General features: G+C 53.2%; 1 pseudogene; it reads left to right on the top strand.

Annotated features, from left to right (window-relative positions):
* The first annotated feature begins 944 nt into the window (after window positions 1-944).
* Window positions 945-19,483, top strand: part of LOC138765442 (OTU domain-containing protein 7B-like) — a 20,090-nt pseudogene continuing 1,551 nt past the window's right edge.

The raw sequence follows: 19,483 nt of genomic DNA, 5'->3' as shown, positions 1-19,483 counted from the left end.
ATTTTGTGATTTGAAGGCAATGGATTTTCCCTCTTGGTTAACTCAGCCATCACTGGTGGACTCATCTGAAGTTCTTGTGCAACATGATGAATCTGTGAAATCTCTGTTCAAAATTAAAGGAACCATGATGTGGCTGTCAAACGAGATCAAAAGGAAATACCCAAACCCGACTAGTTTAGCAAGAGAACGACTGATACATTTTCCATCATCTTATTTCTTAGAATGTGGCTTCAGTGCTGTTAGTGGTTTGCGACCAGCTAAGTGAAACCAACTGGAAATTACAAAATGTAGAGATTTAAGGTTCAAACGAATAAAATTAGGCCCCAGAAGCATAAAATGCTGCAGCCTGCATCAGGGTCAAGGTTCCCACTGAAGTGACGGCATTTGTTGAATGTGTGTTTGAGATGGTTGACAGATTGAAGTAGTAGTTGAAGATTAAATATGTGTTCCTGACCTTAATTGCATTGAAATACACTTGCAGTAAATGATTTAACTAAAATTCCTTTTGAACATATGACTTTTTTCCGCTAATGATGGGACGTACATATTTTTGTAAAATTTAATTGGGGCCAAGGGCAAAAAAAGGCTGAGAACCACGATGCGAGATTTAACGCATCCAGACGGGGATCGAAAAGTCACTTTGATTTCCACAGCGAACCGAAGGATGGCCAATATAATATATATAATACTCTGACAATAAATCTGAAGGACACCTGGTTTCCAATTCAGACTGACCATGGTTTACTGATGATGATGAGCCCATTACAGAAGGGGGTTGAAGGTTGAGTTGGACTCCACCAAGAGCAGCCAACTTGATAGTCACCATGAGGATGGCCACTCAATATCCATGACGACATTGGCTGACGTCACAGACCTTTACACTTCACACCTCCCCGGCACTGAAGCGCGAGTGCCCGCCCACCGAGCGCACCGATTGGTCAGCGTCCGCGGGCCTCCCCGCCCACCGTCTCCCGGGGCAACCTGCAGGCGGACTGGTCGGTGGCGCCTGTCAATCAGGGTGGGTCCTCCGGACCAGCAGGTTCGCTTGCAGCGGGAGGACCAAGAGGCCTCGGCGTCGCGGCCGGCAGCCCCCGGCGTCGATCCCCGGCTCTGGGTCGCCGAGCGCCGTGGGTGGGGTGACGGTACCGGCTGCTGAAGGGAGGAGGTAAGGCCAAGGGCCCAACCTTGTCGTTGCAGCGGACTCTCCGCCCACCGGGCCTCGAGCCTCGAGCCTCGGACTCGGGTACGTGGGGCTGGGGGACGCCGTGGTGGAGTGATTAGAGAGGGAAGACGTGTGTTCCCTAAATGGGGGAGGGGGGTCGCGGAGGGTGAAGTGTCCCTATATAACACTGAGACACTGGGGTCCAGTACTGGTGGGGACGGGTTAAAACTGTGTAACGCTGGGGTCCAGTACTGGTGGGGACGAGTCTGTGACTGTGTAACATTGGGGTCCAGTACTGGTGGGGACGGGTCTGACACTGTGTAATACTGAGGTCCAGTACCAGTGGGCACGAGTCTGTGACTGTGTAACACTTGGGTACAGTACTGGTGGGGACGGGACTGTCAGTGTAACACGGGTCTGACACTGTGTAACATTGGGGTCCAGTACGGGTGGGGATGGGTCCAGTACTGGTGGGAAGGGTCCGTGACTGTGTAACACTGGGGTACAGTACGGGTGGGGACAGGTCTGACACTGTGTAACATTGGGGTCCAGTACTGTTGGGGATGGGTCTGACACTGTGTAACATTGGGGTCCAGTACTGGTGGGAAGGGTCAGTCACTGTAACACCGGGGTACAGTACTGGTGGGGACGGGTCTGTCAGTGTAACATGGGTCGGACACTGTGTAATATTGGGGTCCAGAACTGGTGGGAAGGGTCTGTGACTGTGTAACACTGGGGTCCAGTACTGGTGGGGACTGGCCTGTAAGTGTAACACGGGGTATAGTACTGGTGGGGATGAGTCTGTCAGTGTAACATGGGTCGGACAGTGTGTAATATTGGGGTCCAGTACTGGTGGGAAGTGTCCGTGACTGTGTAACACTGGGGTGCAGTACGGGTGGGGACGGGTCTGAAACTGTGTAACACTGGGGTCCAGTACTGGTGGGAAGGGTCCGTGACTGTGTAACACTGGGGTACAGTACGGGTGGGGACCGGTCTGACACTGTGTAACATTGGGGTCCAGTACTGTTGGGGATGGGTCTGACACTGTGTAACATTGGGGTCCAGTACTGGTGGGAAGGGTCAGTCACTGTAACACCGGGGTACAGTACTGGTGGGGACGGGTCTGTCAGTGTAACGTGGGTCGGACACTGTGTAATATTGGGGTCCAGAACTGGTGGGAAGGGTCTGTGACTGTGTAACACTGGGGTCCAGTACTGGTGGGGACTGGCCTGTAAGTGTAACACGGGGTATAGTACTGGTGGGGATGAGTCTGTCAGTGTAACATTGGTCGGACAGTGTGTAATATTGGGGTCCAGTACTGGTGGGAAGTGTCCGTGACTGTGTAACACTGGGGTGCAGTACGGGTGGGGACGGGTCTGAAACTGTGTAACACTGGGGTCCAGTACTGGTGGGAAGGGTCCGTGACTGTGTAACACTGGGGTACAGTACGGGTGGGGACCGGTCTGACACTGTGTAACATTGGGGTCCAGTACTGTTGGGGATGGGTCTGACACTGTGTAACATTGGGGTCCAGTACTGGTGGGAAGGGTCAGTCACTGTAACACCGGGGTACAGTACTGGTGGGGACGGGTCTGTCAGTGTAACATGGGTCGGATACTGTGTAATATTGGGGTCCAGTACTGGTGGGAAGGGTCCGTGACTGTGTAACACTGGGGTCCAGTACTGGTGGGGACTGGCCTGTAAGTGTAACACTGGGTATAGTACTGGTGGGGATGGGTCTGTCAGTGTAACATGGGTCGGACACTGTGTAATATTGGGGTCCAGTACTGGTGGGAAGGGTCCGTGACTGTGTAACACTGGGGTGCAGTACGGGTGGGGACAGGTCTGAAACTGTGTAACATTGGGGTCCAGTACTGGTGGGGATGGGTCTGATACTGTGTAACACTGGGGTCCAGTACTGGTGGGAAGGGATCGTAACTGTGTAACACTGGGGTACAGTACGGGTGGAGACGGGTCTGACACTGTGTAACATTGGGGTCCAGTACTGTTGGGGATGGGTCTGACACTGTGTAACATTGGGGTCCAGTACTGGTGGGAAGGGTCCGTGACTGTGTAACACTGGGGTACAGTACGGGTGGGACGGGTCTGATACTGTGTAACATTGGGGTCCAGTGCTGATGGGGACGAGTCTGTGACTGTGTAACACTGGGGTACAGTACTGGTGTGACGGGACTGTCAGTGTAACACCGGGGTACAGTACTGGTGGGGACGGGTCTGACACTGTGTAACATTTGGGTCCAATACTGGTGGGAAGGGTCCGTGACTGTGTAACACTGGGTTCCAGTACTGGTGGGGACTGGCCTGTAAGTGTAACACGGGGTATAGTACTGGTGGGGATGGGTCTGTGACTGTGTAACACTGGGGTACAGTACTGGTGGGGACGGTTCTGTCACTGTAACACCGGGATTCAGTACTGGTGGGGATGGGTCTGACACTGTGTAACATTGGGATTCAGTACTGGTGGGAAGGGTCTGTCACTGTAACACCGGGGTACAGTACTGGTGGGGATGGGTCTGACACTGTGTATCATTGGGGTCCAGTACTGGTGGGAAGGGTCTGTGACTGTGTAACACTGGGGTACAGTATGGGTAGGGACGGGTCTGACACTGTGTAACATTGGGGTCCAGTACTGGTGGGGACGAGTCTGTGACTGTGTTACACTGGGGTACAGTACAGGTGGGGAAGGGTCTGACACTGTGTAACATTGAGGTCCAGAACTGGTGGGACGGGTCTGTGACAGTGTAACACTGGGGTACAGTACTGGTGGGGACTGGTCTGACACTGTGTATCATTGGGATACAGTACTGGTGGGGACGGGTCTGTCACTGTCTTACTCTGGGCTATAATACTGGTGGGGTTGGGACTATCATTATATTACACCGGGGTACAGTACTGGTGGAGATGGGGACAGTACTGGTGGGGAATGGCCTGTCACTGTATAACACGGGTACATAACTGGTGAGTACGGGTCTGTGACTGTGTAACATGGGTACAGTACTGGTGGGGATGTGTCTATCACTATATAACACAGGGGTACAGTACTAATGGTGGATGGGTCTGACTCAGTGTAAAATTGCGGTCCAGTACTGGTGGGAAAGGTCCATGACTGTGTAACACTGGGGTATGGTACTGGTGGGGACGGGTCTGTCAGTGTAACTCCGGGGTATAGCACTGGTGGGGATGGGTCTGTGACTGTGTAACACTGGGGTACAGTACTGATGGGGAAGGTTCTGTCACTGTAACACCGGGGTCCAGTACTGGTGGGGATGGGTCTGACACTGTAACATTGGGGTCCAGTACTGGTGGGAAGGGTCTGTGACTGTGTAACACTGGGGTACAGTACTGGTGGAGTCGGGTCTTACACTGTGTAACACTGGGGTCCGGTACTGGTGGGGACGAGTCTGTGACTGTGTGAAACTGGGGTACAGTACTGGTGGGGACGGGTCTGACACTGTGTAACATTGGTGTCCAGTATTGGTGGGAAGGGTCTGTGACTGTGTAACACTGGGGTACAGTACTGGTGGGGACGGGTCTGTCACTGTAACACCAGGATACAGTACTGGTGGGGACGGGTCTGTCACTGTAACGCCGGGGTACAGTACTGGTGGTGATGGGACTGACACTGTCTTACTCTGGGCTATAATACTGGTAGGGTTGGGTCTATCATTATATTACACCGGGGTACAGTACTGGTGGGGATGGGTCTGACACTGTGTAACATTGGGGTCCAGTACTGGTGGGAAGGGTCTGTGACTGTGTAACACTGGGGTACAGTACTGGTGGGGACGGGTCTGTCAGTGTAACTCCGGGGTATAGCACTGGTGGGGATGGGTCTGTGACTGTGTAACACTGGGGTACAGTACTGGTGGGGAAGGTTCTGTCACTGTAACACCGGGGTCCAGTACTGGTGGGGATGGGTCTGACACTGTGTAACATTGGGGTCCAGTACTGGTGGGAAGGGTCTGTGACTTTGTAACACTGGGGTACAGTACTGGTGGAGTCGGGTCTTACACTGTGTAACACTGGGGTCCGGTACTGGTGGGGACGAGTCTGTGACTGTGTGAAACTGGGGTACAGTACTGGTGGGGACGGGTCTGACACTGTGTAACATTGGTGTCCAGTACTGGTGGGGGCGGGTCTGTCACTGTAACACCAGGATACAGTACTGGTGGGGACGGGTCTGTCACTGTAACGCCGGGGTACAGTACTGGTGGTGATGGGACTGACACTGTCTTACTCTGGGCTATAATACTGGTAGGGTTGGGTCTATCATTATATTACACCGGGGTACAGTACTGGTGGGGATGGGTCTGACACTGTGTAACATTGGGGTCCAGTACTGGTGGGAAGGGTCTGTGACTGTGTAACACTGGGGTACAGTACTGGTGGGGACGGGTCTTACACTGTGTAACATTGGGGTCCAGTACTGGTGGGGACGAGTCTGTGACTGTGTGAAACTGGGGTACAGTACTGGTGGGGACGGGTCTGACACTGTGTAACATTTGTGTCCAGTACTGGTGGGAAGGGTCCGTGACTGTGTAACACTGGGGTACAGTACTAGTGGGGACGATTCTGTGACTGTGTGACACTGGGGTACAGTACTGGTGGGTATGGGTCTGAGACTGTGTAACATTGGGGTCCAGTACTGGTGGGAATGGTCCGTGACAATGTAACACTGGGGTACAGTACGGGTGGGGACGGGTCTGACACTGTGTAACATTGAAGGTCAGTACTGGTGGGGACGAGTCTGTGACTGTGTAACACTGGGGTACAGTACTGGTGCGGACGGTTCTGTCAGTGTAACACCGGGGTATAGTACTGGTGGGGATGGGTCTGTAACTGTGTCACATTGGGGTCCAGTACTGGTGGGAAGGGTCTGTCGCTGTAACACCGGGGTACAGTACTGGTGGGGATTGGTCTGACACTGTGTAACATTGGGTTCCTGTACTGGTGGGAAGGGTCTGTCACTGTAACACCGTGGTACAGTACAGGTGGGGATGGGTCTGACACTGTGTAACATTGGGGTGCAGTACTGGTGGGAAGGGTCTGTGACTGTGTAACACTGGGGTACAGTACGGGTGGGGACGGGTCTGACACTGTGTAACATTGGAGTCCAGTACTGGTGGGGACGAGTCTGTGACTGACTGTGTAACACTGGGGTACAGTATGGGTGGGGACGGGTCTGACACTGTGTAACATTGGGGTCCAGTACTGGTGGGAAGGGTCTGTGACAGTGTAACACTGGGGTACAGTACTGGTGGGGATGGGTCTCTCACTGTAACGCCGGGGTACAGTACTGGTGGGTAGGGCCTGTCACTGTAACACCGGGGTACAGTACTGGTGGGCTTGAGTCTGTCACTGTGCAACATTGGGGTACAGAACTGGTGGGGATTGGTCTGTCACTATGTGTAACACCAGGGTACAGTACAGTTGGGGATTGTTCTGTCACTTTGTAACACTCTGTTACTGTACTGTTTGGGTCAGGTGTCTGATTTTGTAACACTGTGATACAGTGATGGTGTAGACGGGTCTGACACTGTGTAATACTGAAGGTCAGTACTGGTGGGGACGAGTCTGTGACTGTGTAACACTGGGGTACAATACTGGTGCGGACGGTTCTGTCAGTGTAACACCGGGATATAGTACTGGTGGGGATGGGTCTGTGACTGTGTCACATTGGGGTCCAGTACTGGTGGGAAGGGACTGTCGCTGTAGCACCGGGGTACAGTACTGGTGGGGATGGGTCTGACACTGTGTAACATTGGGTTCCTGTACTGGTGGGAAGGGTCTGTGACTGTGTAACACTGGGGTACAGTACGGGTGGGGACGGGTCTGACACTGTGTAACATTGGAGTCCAGTACTGGTGGGGACGAGTCTGTGACTGTGTAACACTGGGGTACAGTATGGGTGGGGACGGGTCTGACACTGTGTAACATTGGGGTCCAGTACTGGTGGGAAGGGTCTGTGACAGTGTAACACTGGGGTACAGTACTGGTGGGGATGGGTCTCTCACTGTAACGCCGGGGTACAGTACTGGTGGGAAGGGCCTGTGACTGTGTAACACTAGGGTACCGTACTGGTGTGGACGGGTCTGTCACTGTAACACCGGGGTACAGTACTGGTGGGGATTGGTCTGTCACTATGTGTAACACCAGGGTACAGTACAGTTGGGGATTGTTCTGTCACTTTGTAACACTCTGTTACCGCACTGTTTGGGTCAGGTGTCTGATTTTGTAACACTGTGATACAGTGATGGTGTAGACGGGTTTGTCACTGTGTAACCCAAGGGTACCGTACTCGTGGGGATGGATCTGTATAACACTGGGGTAAGTATTGGTGGGGACGTGTCTGTCACTGTGTAGTACTGGGGTATATTACTGTGGGGATGTGTCTGTCATTGTGTAACACTGTGATACAGTACTGGTGGGGACAGGTCTGTGACTGTGTAACATTGGGGTCCAGTACTGGTGGGGACGGGTCTGTAGCTGTGTAACATTGGGGTACAGCACTGGTGGGGACGTTCTGTCATTGTGTAACATTGGAGTACAGAACTGGTGGGGACGGGTCTATTATTGTGTAACGCTGTGGTACAGTTTTGGTGGGGATGGGTCTGTCACTATATAACACCGCGAAAAAGGACTGGTGGGAATGGGTCTGTCACTATATTAACACTTGAGTACAGTACTGGTGGGGACAGGTCTGTCACTGTATAACACCGGGGTACAGTACTGATGGGGACGTGTCTGTGACTGTGTAACACGGGTAAAGTGTTGGTGGGGACGGGTCTGTGATTGTGTAACACTAGGGTACAGTACTTGTGGGGACAGGTATGTCACTGTGTAACACGTGTACATTGCTGTTGGGGACGGGTCTTTCACTGTATAACAACGGGTACACTACTGGTGTGGATGGGTCTGTCAATGTATAACTCCAGGGTACAGTACTAATGGGGACGGGTCTGTCACTGTATAATACCGTGGAACAGTACTAATGGGGATGGGTCTGTCAGTGTATAATACCGGTGTACAGTACTGGTGGGGACGGGTTTGTCACTGTATAACACCGGGGTACAGTACTGGTGGGGATGGGTCTGTCACTGTATAACACCAGGGTACAGTACTGGTGGGAATGGGTCTGTCACTGTATAACACTGGGGTACAGTACTGGTGGGAATGAGTCTGTCACTCTATTAACAGTTGTGTACAGTACTGGTGGGGACGGTTCTGTCACTGTGTAACACTGGGGTACTGTACTGATGGGAATGGTTCTGTCACTATATAACACCTGGGTACAGTACTGGTGGGAATGGGTCTGTCACTGTATAACACTGGGGTACAGTACTGGTGGGGACAGGTCTGTCACTATATAACACTGGGGTACAGTACTGGTGGGAATGGGTCTGTCACTATATTAACAGTTGGATACAGTACTGGTGGGGATGTGTCTGTCACTATATAACACTGGGGTACAGTACTGGTGGCGACGGGTCTGTAACTGTGTAACACTGGGGTACAGTACTGATGGGAATGGCTCTGTCACTATATTAACAGTTGGGTACAGTACTGGTGGGGACAGGTCTGTCACTGTATAACACCGGGGTACAGTACTGATGGGGATGGGTCTGTGACTGTAACATGGATATAGTGCTGGTGGGGACGGCCGGGGTACAGTACTGGTGGGGATGAGTCTGTGATTGTGTAACACTAGGATACAGTACTGGTGGGGATGTGTCTGTCACTGTATAACACCGGGGTACAGTACTGGTGGGGACAGGTCTGTCACTATATAACACTGGGGTACAGTACTGGTGGGAATGGGTCTGTCACTATATTAACAGTTGGATACAGTACTGGTGGGGATGTGTCTGTCACTATATAACACTGGGGTACAGTGCTGGTGGGAATGGGTCTGTCACTATATTAACAGTTGTGTACAGTACTGGTAGGGACGTGTCTGTCACTATAACACCGGGGTACAGTACTGCTGGGGACGGGTCTGTAACTGTAACACTGGGGTACAGTACTGGTGCCAATGGGTCTGAACCTATATAACAGTTGGCTACAGTACTGGTGGGCACAGGTCTGTAACTGTGTACACTGGGGTACAGTACTGGTGGGAATGGGTCTGTCACTATATTGATAGTTGGGTACAGTACTGATGGGGACGGGTCTGTAACTGTGTAACATGTGTACAATACTGGTGGGGACTGGTCTGTCACTGTGTAACATTGGGGTACAGTACTGGTGGGAATGGGTCTGTGACTGTAACACAGGTACAGTACTGGTGGGCAGTGGTTTAACAGTTGGGTACAGTACTGATGGGGTCAGGTCTGTTACTGTGTTACGCTGGTGTACAGTTCTGGTGGTGACGAGTCACCGTTTAACACTGGGGTAAGTATTACTCGAGATGGCAGAGGCCGACAGCATCGAATCCACGCTGCTGAAGATCCAATTGCGCTGGGTAGGTCACGTCTCCAGAATGGAGGACCATCGCCTTCCCAAGATCGTGTTATATGGCGAGCTCTCCACTGGCCACCGTGACAGAGGTGCACCAAAGAAGAGGTACAAGGATTGCCTAAAGAAATCTTTTGGTGCCTGCCACATTGACCACCGCCAGTGGGCTGATATCGCCTCAAACCGTGCATCTTGGCGCCTCACAGTTCGGCGGGCAGCAACCTCCTTTGAAGAAGACCGCAGAGCCCACCTCGCTGACAAAAGGCAAAGGAGGAAAAACCCAACATCCAACCCCAACCAATTTTCCCCTGCAACCGCTGCAACCGTGTCTGCCTGTCCCGCATCAGACTTCTGACATGGACATTTACCCCTCCATAAATCTTCGTCTGCCAAGCCAAAGAAAATAAAGTATTGGTGGCAACGTGTCTGTAACTGTGTAATACTGGGGTATATTACTGTGGGGATGTGTCTGTCACTGTGTAACATTGGGGTACAGAACTGGTGGGGATTGGTCTGTCACTGTGTGTAACACCAGGGTACAGTACAGTTGGGGATTGTTCTGTCACTGTGTAACATTCTGTTACAGTACTGTTTGGGTCAGGTTTCTGATTTTGTAACACTGTGATACAGTAATGGTGGAGACAGGTTTGTCACTGTGTAACCCTAGGGTACCGTACTGGTGGGGATGGGTCTGTCACTGTATAACACTGGGATACAGTACTGGTGGGGACGGGTCTGTCACTGTCTAACACTGGGGTATAGTACTGGTGGGTTCGTGTCTGTCTCTGTAACACTGGGGTACAGTACTGGTGGGGTCGGATCTGTTACCGAGTTACGCCTGTGTACAGTACTGGTGGTGACGAGTCACTGTTTACCACTGGGGTAAGTATTGGTGGGGACGTGTCTGTCACTGTGTAATACTGGGGTTTATTCCTGTGGGGATGTGTCTGTCACTGTGTAACGTTGGGGTACAGAACTGGTGGGGATTGGTCTGTCACTGTGTGTAACACCAGGGTACAGTACAGTTGGGGATCGTTCTGTCACTGTGTAACACTCTGTTACAGTACTGTTTGGGTCAGGTTTCTGATTTTGTAAAACTGATACAGTACTGGTGGGGACAGGTCTGTCACTGTCTAACACTGGGGTATAGTACTGGTGGGGACGTGTCTGTCACTGTGTAACATTGGGGTACAGAACTGGTGGGGACGGGTCTATTACTGTGTAACACTGCGGTACAGTACTGGTGGGGATGGGTCAGTCACTGTATAACACCTAGGTACAGTACTGATGGGGACGAGTTTGTTACTGTGTAATGCTGGGATACAGTACTGGTGGGGCCGTGTCTGTCAATGTGTAACACTGGGGTACATTACTGTTGAGGATAGCCAATGTGAGTTGAAAGTGAAAAGGTGGCCAAGTTTCCCCATGTGACATAGACATAGAAGATAGGAGCAGGAGTAGGTCAATCGACCCTTCGAGCCTGCTCCACCACTCAGCGAGATCATGGCTGATCTTAAAGTTCAGTACCCCATCCCCGCCTTCTCTCCGTAAGCTTTAATACCCTTATACTGAAGAAATATATCTAATTCCCTCTTAAATATATTTAATGAACCTGCCTCTACTGCCCTCTGTGGCAATGAATTCCACAGAATCAGTCCAATGAGATCCCTCGCCTGTGGTTTGGTTGTATTTCGTGAATTGTTTAACATGCAGTCAAGCTGTCATATTTCACAGGGTGAACCATTTCATGGATGTGGGTTGACTTTGCCACTTGCGTTCTCTGTCAAGGTATCATCTGTCTTTTATTCCACTGTGTGGCTTCACAAGTGCTGCTGTTGTGTCCTTCGCGGCTTGTCTAGAAAACAGAACCCCATAATTCTCTCCACTGGCTTGCTTGAAATCTCTTCTCTCCAGCTTGCAGGAAGTCTCAACCTTTCAACGGACTCTGCCTTAGGTGGAACCTGTGCTCCCATCTCCACAGAACATCTATCACATACTAACTGATATTTAACACCAACTTCCCCTTAAAACTGATCAGCAAACTCCAAGACCTGGGAGTTAACATCCCACTGTCTAACTGTATCATGGATTTCCTCATCTTTCCTCAATCTTCAGTGAAGATTGGCAAGAACTTCTCCTCCACAATCTCCATCAGAACTGGAGCACCACAGGTTCTGTGTTCTTAGCCCCCTGCTCTTCTCACTTTTTCATACGACTGTGTAACTCGGTACGACAATAACACCATCTCCAAATTTGCCACCGATACCAGGCTTGTGGTTTGTTAGAAGGAAGGGGATGAGTCAGCGTACAGGAGGAAGATTGAAATCTTGGCTGAATGATGAACTAACAAGAACCTCACACTCACTGTCACTAAAACTCAGGAGTTGATTGTTGATCTGAGGAAGGGAAAGCCAGAGGTGTTTGATCCAGTGATCATTGGGGGTCAGAGGTGGAGAGGGTGAGCAAATTTTGGCTCTTGGAAGTCACTATCACTGAGGATCTTTCCTGGACCTAACACACCAATGGCATGGTGAAGAAATCACGTCAGCGCCTCTCCTACCTCAGAAGTTTGCGGAGGTTTGTTACGACACCGGAAACCCTGTCGAATTTCTACAGAGGTGTGGCGGAAAGTGTGCTGACCAGTCTAGTTCGGGGACACCAATACCCCTGAGTAAAGCCCTCCAAAAGGTAGTGGACACAGCACAGGCAAAACCCTCCCCACTATCGAAAACATCTACAGAGAACACTGCCCTCAGGAAATAGATATCGGTGCCACAAGACTCGCACCACCAGGTTTGGGAACGGCTGCTACCCCTCCTCCATTAGACTCCTCAATGGCAAACTCAATCCGGAACTCATTTAAGGGCTCTGTCTTCTGCACATGATTGATTTTCTTTTAGTCTCCCTGTATGGTGCAGTCAGTTTGGACACATTAGTTATCTGTTTACAGTTCTCTGTTTACATGTTTGATGTTGTGTACAGTTTATATTTGGCAGTACCAATTAGTGGTTATTTTGCCGTGCCCACAGGAATAAGGAATGTGATGTCATGGATGTACTATATGACAATACATCTGAAATCTGATTGACAGAAACCTGCTCAACAATCTAACCCTTCCCCATTTCTCGTTTCCCAATGCAGAGTCTTTTAAATGCCCTTCAGCACCACCCCTGGCAAAAACAAATGTCTCCCCTCAACTTTTCTCCCCTCAACTTTCCTCCCCTCACCTTGTGCAGATGTCCTCTCGTGTTTCATACTCTCTCCCCGCGAAAAAGGCGCTGGCTGTCCATCGACCTGTGCTTCTCATAATCTTGTAGACCTTTATTAAGTCACCTCTCATCCTTCTAAGCTCCAAAGAGAAAAGCCCTCACTCTGTAAACCTTGCCTCATGAGCCACGCTCTTCAATGCAGATAGCACCCTGGTAAAACTCCTCTGCACCCTCTCCATTACTCTAGCTGAATTGAACACAATATTCCATGTGGTGACACCTGATTTTTATAGAGTCCTCACAGTCATAGAAAAACACAGTGTGAATGTTTGATGGAAGTTGGAATGTTGACTCAGGGAGTGGTCGAAGTAGATGTGATCAGCTACTTCTTTTGCCCCACTCTCACCACACACTCATCTGCTGCTTTGTAAAGATGGTTATCATTTGCAGCCAGCTATTTCTGACACCTGTGGGCTTATTTTCAGCTTGATTGCTTTCCTGTTTCTCACTGACTTTTGTGTTTGCCTTTCTCTTTGCTCTCTTGAGCTTGTCTTAGATTCTGGGGATTGTGGTAGATGCGCGACATTTGTGTCGAGACTTCATCCAGTGTGGCTCTGACTCACCAGCTGTGTAATTGGCTGAGTGTTTGGGAGGGATGGTTTGTGGTGACTCCATGGACAGACTGTCGCCTCTTGCTCTACTGTTTGCACCGGAGGCGAGGTTGGGGTGCAAGCTCACTGCAGAGGCGGATGAGAGTTGGGTGAAGCCCAAGGCTGTCTCTCAGCTCTGGGGCACCGACTCGAGGGAGGGGACTTCCTGTTTCATCTGCGCTAAGGTTGGTGATGGAGGGTCTGTGCGGTCAATGTGACAGGAGATCTGGGTTCGGTCCCCTCTTCTAGCGCAGTGAGGGCGCACATTCTCCTTGTGACTGTGCGTGGTAGTTTCCCCCTCCCCTCTCATGCCTCCCCCTCCCCTCTCATGCCTCCCCTTCCCTCTCCCTCCTGCTCGTCCCTCTCCCTCCCCTGCTCGTCCCTCCTCCCTCCCCTGCTCATCCCTCTCCTCCCCTGCTCGTCCCTCTCCCTCCCCTGCTCGTCCCTTGTCCTTCTCCCTCGTCGCTCATCCCTCGTCCCCTCCCACCTTCGTCCCTACCCCCCCAGTCCTCTTGTCCCTCTCCCTCCCCCACCACGTGCAGGGGGAATGTATGACTGGTTATTATGCTTGGTGACAGCTTGGGGCCGTGGAGCTAGGACTGACTGAAGCGACTAAGTTAGATTGAGGGCAGCTCAACAGCCAGGGTGTGGGCAGTGAGTCACCAGTCCCCCACTCCGCATCAGGTCGATTAACCCTGCCCCCACCCGAGCTTGGTCAGATAAATCCAACCCCACAGAAAGGTTGAGTAAACCCACCCCCACCCTGTCCCACATCTTGTCAGGTTTGGTTAACCCCCCCCCCCCCATTCATCAGGTCAATTTAAACCCCCACCACGCCCCAGCTTGGTCGGATAAAATTCACCCCAACCCCACGTCAGGTCAAGTAAATCCCCATCCCTTCGACAGATCGGGTAAACACCCCCCCCCACCTCGTCCCCTCCCCTCAGGTCAGGTAAACCCCCCCCTCCATCCGTCAGGTTTGGTAACCCCGATCACCTGTCAGGTTGATTAACCCCTCGCCCAAGCTTGGTCGGATAACCACTCACCCTCCACCCCCTGTCAGGTTGGATAATTCCCCCACCCCCTCCCCCCCATCAGGTTGATTAAATCCCCCCCCTCCCTGGCATGGTAGGGTAAATATTCCTCCTCCCCCCAAATATCCCATTAGGTCAGGTAGGCTGCCCCCTCCCCTCAGGTCGGAAAACTCCTCTCCCATCCTTCAGTTTGCTAATCCCCTCCCCCCGATTAGTTCGATTAAACCCCCACTCCGGCATGGTAGGTAAACACTTCCCGCCCCCCCCATCCCGGCATGGTAGGTAAACACTTCCCGCCCCCCCCCCATCCCGGCATGGTAGGTAAACACTTCCTGCCCCCCCTCCCCCCATCCGGCATGTAGGTAAACACTTCCCGCCCACCCCCCCATCCATCAGGTCGGGTAACCCTCCCCCATCAGATTGAGTAAACACCCCTCACCCCCATCAAGTAGTGTGAAAAATAGCCACCACTCCAAATTCCCTCTCCACAACCCCCATCCTCTAGTCATCTCTCTATGCCGCTTCCCCTCTTCCCTGCCCTGCACCTCCTCGTCCCTCACTTCCTACCCCCTCCCTGTCTACTCTGCCTCGCTATCCCCATCCCTCCCTGCCTCCCCGCCCCACTCCTGAGGGATGGATTTGACAGAATTCAGGGGAGGATGCGATTACCATTGGATCAGTGGCAGTGCAACCCAATGTGCCTGTTCACTGCCGTGCTCATCCACTCATCTCTACTTTCCCTCCTCCCATACAGGCCGGTGACTGGCTCCTGGGGAACATGTGTGATGCCCTCGGTGGATGAGCAGACCACTCAGTGAGGGTCCGCAGCCTCGCCCTCGCTGGACCATGGTAGGCGCTGTGTGCCTCTGGGCTGCCGGGGTCAGGCGTTCCAATGTATCGGACATCCCTGTGGCTCCTCTCCTTCCCGGTCCCCCTCACCTCCTGCAGTCCCCTCACCTTTGTCCCCCTGCCCACTCCCCATCCTCAACCCCTCCACACCTGCCCCCTCCCCACTGGCCCCGCCCATCCTGTCCCCCTTTTCTCCCTGTCCCTCTTCTCTCTCCACATCCACTCCCCTCCTTCCCTGTCCCCTCCCCATCCCCTTTCCCTCCCCTCCTTCCCCTCCCCTCCTCTCCCTATCCCCCTCCCCTCCTCTCCCTATCCCACTCCCCTCCTCTCCCTATCCCACTCCCCTCCTCTCCCTATCCCCCTCCCCCCTCTCCTATCCCCCTCCCCTCCTCCTCCTGTCCCCCTCCCTCCCTTCCAGGGAGCTCAGGGCCTGGCTCGGGGTGTAAGAACAAAATGAGATCAGAGTGAATGGTGGGTTTTCAGCTGCCAAAGATTTGATGGGCCGAAGGGCCCTGTTCTGTACCTGGGTCACCCCCCATCCCTTGGGAATATTCTAGAGACCCTTGGGAATGTTCTAGAGACCCTTGAGACGCAGGGGATGGACATCAGGCATTGCCCCCTTCCACCGTTCCACGGGGATAGAGCCTCATCATCCCAGTTTTGCGCTTGATTCCCGGCTTCTCTCAGTGATCTGCTGACCGGGCAATACCACGCACCATCCACATCTGTGTGTGCCGTGGATTGATCTCTGATCCTCCACCCTGACCCCCACTCCACTCCGTCTGAATGCAGAGCCGGCAAACACGCGGTGGGCCTTCATGATTACATGACTGTCGACATGGATACCGTCCTGTCAGACTTCGTTCGCTCGACGGGTGCTGACCCGGCTTGCACGGGATCTGTTGGAAGGTGAGAGGGATCAGGGATGGGAACCCTCCTGCATTCCCACTTACCAGGGCTATTCGCATGGCTCTCTTGCTTCCCCCTGCACCCCTCCTGGCGATTTCCGCCTGGACCCCCTACCACCCCTGTTGATTTCTGTTGCCTCCCCATCCCCGTCAATTCCTGACCCGGACCCCCTCCCTTGTCAATGTCCACTTGCCCCCTGTTGATTCCTGCTGTCCCCCCCTCATCAATTCCCCCACCCATCGATTTCCTCGCCCCCCCCCCATTGATTCCTCCCTCCCCCTAATTGATTCCTCCTGCCTCCCCCATTGATTCCTGACCCGGTCCCTCTGCCCCACATCAATTCCTCCTGCTGCCTCCCCAACACCTGTCGATTCCCGACCTGGTCCCACTGCCCCTGTTGATTTCCCCCTACCCCTCCCCCCATTGATTCCTGACCTGGTCACTTTGCCCCCTGTCGATTTCCCCCCATTGATTCCTGAACCAAGTCCACGTCCCCTGTCGATTCCTCCTGCCACCCCACCCACCCCCATCAATTCCGACTTGGTCCCCTTGCCTCTTGTGGATTCCCCCGCCCCTCCCTGTTTCCTAACCAGGTCCACCTGCCCCCCGTCAATTTCTCCCTGTCCCACTGCCACTCACTGCACTCTACTTATGCTAAACTAATTCCACTGACTCTCCATATCCTGAATCAAAGAACATCCCACCATCTGTCCCCTCTCTTCCCTTCTCTCCCTGCTTCCCAGTTTCAAATTGTGCAGCATCTTCTTCCTGTATCCAGCTCAATGTCAAACTTATCCCACTATCTGCCCTCTCGCCATCTCTCCCCACAGCCCAGCATCTTGCTCTCTCCCAATATCAATGCCAAAATGTTCCCACTGTTTCCTTTTTCCTGTATCAATGTCAGATTAATCCCACTGTCCTGTGATGATGCCAGGTCTCACTGTCAGGCTCTATCCTTCCTTCCCCATCCCAAACCAATCCCTCTGCGCCCTTTCTCTTTCTATATTGCAGACTCAATTCCAAACTAATCTCCCTGGTGGCCTCCCCATGTCCCAGAAACAACACTCTAGCCTCGTCATACTGTTCTCTTCCAGTGTCAATTCCAAATTAATCCCAATGATCTACACAAATCTATCCTGCCATCACATGTCCTGGTCCTCCTCATTTCCCGACTCACTGCTTCCCCAACTCCTTCTCAGCCCCTGCCATACCCTGGACCCCTCCCTTGCTTGCCAGGACCCCCCCCCCCCATCTCCCTTGTCCCCTCCTTGCCTCATTAGACCCTTCTTCTCCCTGGCCTCCTTCCCATCTCCCTGCTCTTCTCCTTGCCGCTCCCTCTCCCATCTCTCTGGACACTTCCCTATCTCCTCCCCTCCCCCAACTGGGCCCCTCCACTTCTCCCTGGCCATCTCCTCATTCCCCTGCTGCCCCCTACCCATCCCCCCAATCCATGCCGGTCCCCTCCCTCCCTCCTATCAATCCGCAGCTTCCAATGGCAGGGAGTGTGCTGCTTCCTCCGCTGCCCCCTGTCCTATCTGGGAAGGGGGAGGGGGAGGGTGAACAGTCCCAGGCAGGGATAACAGCCTCTCTTCTCCCCCCCCCCCCACCCCCATCCCCTCACAGGAAGAACTGGACTTGACTGCAGCCCTCAGTGACTTTGAGCAGCTGCGGCAGGTAAACGGCAGTAACTTGCCCTACGCTTTCAACGAGGGTCGAGGGTTCAAAGCACAGGACAAGGAGGCGTCCCGGCCACTGCGGCCCGCCGCTGCAGCGGCTGGAGGATTCTGGCCAAGGTGAGGGGTCAGACTAACTGGGAGGTGGTGTGGGAGGGGACGGAGAAATTCAGGACTGAGAAGGGTGGGGGAGGTCATGGGACTGCAGAAGGGGTGGAGGAACATGGGACTGCAGAAGTGGTGGAGGGACATGGACTGGGAGGTGTAGGGAGAGGGGTGGAAGGACACACGACAGGGTTGAGGGGAAGAGGGACACAGGATTGAGGGGAGTGAGGGCAGAGGGATATGGGATGGGTGAAGGGTTGGAGGACATGGAACTAAGAGGGTGGAAGGTACATGGGACTGAGGGGGTGAGGGATCAGAGGGATATGGGAAGGGGTGGAGGACACAGGACGGGGGGTTGTGAGGGGTCGGAGGGACATCGAACTGGGTGTTGTTGGGTGGGGGGTCAGAAGAACATGGAACTGGGGGAGGAGAGGATGTGGAGGGGCATGGGTTTGGGGTTGTGGGCGGGGGCAGAGGGACATGAAGCTGAGAGATGAGTGGATGGAGGGACATGGGTCTGGGAGGGTGGGGGAAGGGATACGTGACTGGGTGGGTGAGGGGGAATGGGACAGCAGCGGAGGGACATGTGAGGAACTGGGTGGGTGGGGGAGGGAATGGAGGTGAGGGCAGAGGGACGGGACTAGGAGGGTGAGGAACATGGGTGGTGGGGGTTGAGGGACACAGGACGGTGAGTGGGTGGGAGGGGGCAGAAGGACATGGGGCAGGGGGGGTGTGAGGGTATCAGAGTCAGTATGGAGGGGACCAGCTCCCAGGGTTCATATTGCCCTCCCATTCACTGAAAGCATTCAGCCTTCCAGATGTGCTTGTTGAAACCGTGGCTGACCTTGGCCTTGTTGCTTTTTCCTCCCCCCCCAGTTCCGGAAATTCCCAGCCTCCCAAAAATCTCCCCCCCACCCACCCATCCACGGTCGTAAATATCTTTAGTTTGCTGGCCTCTGCAGATCCCTCATGGCAACAATTCCAGACGTCCCTGACCCCGAGCAAGATTCCTCTGGTGAGGACGATTCCAGAAGTTCTTGACCCCGATATGGGATCCTTTGGTGGAGACGATTCCAGAGGTTCTTGACCCTGAGGCCGGATTCCCTCTGGTGGGGACGATTCCAGAGGTTCTTGATCTCAATACGGATCATCTGGTGGGGATGATTCCAGACGTTCTTGACCCCCGAGCCGGATTCCTCTGGTGGGGACGATTCCAGAGGTTCTTGACCCGATACGGAATCCTCTGGTGGGGACGATTCCAGAGATTCTTGACACCCGATATGGATCCTCTGATGGGGACAATTCCAGAGGTTATTGACCCCGATACGGGATCCTCTGGTGGGGACGATTCCAGAGGTTGACCCTGAGGCGGATTCCTTTAGTGGAATGATTCCAGATGATCTTGACCCCGATACGA

The sequence above is a fragment of the Narcine bancroftii genome, chromosome 5 (genome assembly GCF_036971445.1).
Source record: "Narcine bancroftii isolate sNarBan1 chromosome 5, sNarBan1.hap1, whole genome shotgun sequence".
In the NCBI taxonomy this organism is placed as follows: Eukaryota; Metazoa; Chordata; class Chondrichthyes; order Torpediniformes; family Narcinidae; genus Narcine; species Narcine bancroftii.
Note: the sequence above shows the minus strand (reverse complement) of the source record. Positions and strands in the feature narration are given on the sequence as shown.